The sequence below is a fragment of the Prionailurus viverrinus genome, chromosome E2 (genome assembly GCF_022837055.1).
Source record: "Prionailurus viverrinus isolate Anna chromosome E2, UM_Priviv_1.0, whole genome shotgun sequence".
In the NCBI taxonomy this organism is placed as follows: Eukaryota; Metazoa; Chordata; class Mammalia; order Carnivora; family Felidae; genus Prionailurus; species Prionailurus viverrinus.
In genome coordinates, this window is record NC_062575.1 from 16,899,533 (window position 1) to 16,901,726 (window position 2,194).

Sequence of the window (2,194 nt, forward strand, 5' to 3'; positions counted from 1 at the left end):
AAAAAATAAACAGGTAGCTCTGCCCTGCTGGTCGTCAGACAAAATTTCAACAACAGCACCTCCTTCTGCCATTTTCTCAATAAGCACATCTGTTGCCTCGGACAGACATGCCATGTGAGCCACAAAGAATGGAAAGTGGTCATCTCAATAAACCAGTGACGTGCGTAGAATCCAAAATCACCAAGACATCTTCCTTGAAGAAACACCACTGGTAACACAGGATGCAGAGGGCATATGCAGAGAGGTCTGCCTGAGAAAGTGTGACCTGTAGGGAAGATTGTTGGGGTGGGGGTGGAGGAAGGCCAGCATCTAATGTCAATTTCTACTAAAAACAGAAACCAATAACCTATGTCATCAAACAGGGGTTTTTTTGTCTTGGAAAACTGGGATTGTTGAACAAGCATACCTGTGGCTTTGCTCGTGTTTTTTACATGACTGTTTGGCCCCGTAGACACGTATGTCATATGCTCGCATTCAAGCAATGGTGTAAATGAGTTGGTGAACGCCTGGAATCGTATTTTTATTGTCACCGGGTGGAGCTGATTTTACACCCTCGCTTACGCGCCCCCACCTCTTCCGACAAGCCCCGAACCCTTGAACGTTTCCAAACTCCCTTGTTGCTATGGCTGCTTCTCTTCTTCCTTTATTTTTTTTTCTTTTTTTTCTTTTCTTTTTTTTTTTTTTTTTTTTTTTTTTTGTAAGGCCTCTGGCCTTACACTGCTGTTTATCACCTAAGGCAAACTCTCTCCCTCACTCTTTTTCCCTCTCTGTTTCTTTAAATCTCTAAACCACAAAGCAGCATGCGAGCAACACCGTGGGTCAAGATATCAAAAGAGGGAACTTTTATGGGTTTCCTCAATAACATGGACAATGAAAGAAGAAGGAGCCAAAGCAGCATCACTGACCTTATTTGATGCTGTGCAGTAAAGAGAGACGGCTCTTCTGCCGTCTGCCCATGTGGGTCCGGGCCATTGGTGTGTGAAGACAGGAGCTCTGGATCAACGCTAGGTCTGGGTTTTCCTATACTCTTATGCCAAAGCTTTCCAAGTGTCTTCAGCAAATAATACCCAAATAAACAGAAGGTTACTGAATACATTAAACTCACTGCAGCAAGAAATTGCTTTTTGACGCCCCGTATATACAGATACTGTTTTTCTCTGCACGTTCACCTACACGAATAGAAGAGTTCAGAATTGGCCGTGGCTATCCATGCCACAAGGGCACAAGTCTACATTCCAAACATTACAGATGCTCATCGGCTCTGCCTCTGCAGCCACAAGCTACATATTCCAGTGACTCACGTTAGAGTAAGGGTTTTGGAGCTCATTGTCATAATTTGGAATGTAGACACGTTGCACGTAGACAAAATTTTTCTGTGGTGTGACACATCTCTGGCTTCCTTGTGAGATGGGCCTAAGGTGACAAAGGCTTCAAGGGCCCTCAGGAATAACTGCTTCCAAAGCCACTGGGCTAGTGCAACTCCTAGATGAGTGACAAGGAAGCAGATCATATATGTTTGGCAGGTTGCACTTTTTTTTTTTTTAATATAGTCACTTTTATAATCTACCTTCGGGAAAACGTATCTTCTCTCTTGATAAGAAGCTCCGTAAAGGAGATGACCAACCTTTTTTTCCTTCAGGACCCCAAAGATTTCAAATCCTACTTTTTGGTCTCACCAAAAATTTCTAGAGGATAGTCCATATAACCTACCTTCCTACCCTATCAGAAAATGATACCCCATTTCACCATCAGCCAAAGAGGAAAAAGACGGAATAGTTATATTTTCCTCTGGAGAAAATTCTATTCCCTGATTCTTAAGAAGACACCTATACATTTTTTTTTTTTTTTTTTTTTTTTTACTTTTTATGTATTGACCATGCACTGTTTTCCCCGCTTAAGAAACAGTATCATTCCAGGGTGCCTGGGTGCCTCAGTCAGTTAAGTGTTTGACTTCGACTCAGGTCGTGATCTCATGGTTCTTGAGTGCAAGCCCCACATCGAGCTCTGTACTAGCCTGGAGCATGCTTCAGATTCTGTCTCCCTCTCTCTCTCTGCACCTCCCCCACTTGTGTTCTGTCTCTGTCTCTCAAAAATAAATAAAAACATAAAAAATTAAAAACAAAACAAAACATGGGGCGCCTGGGTGGCTCAGTCGGTTAAGCAGCCAACTTCGGCTCAGGTCATGATCTCGCGG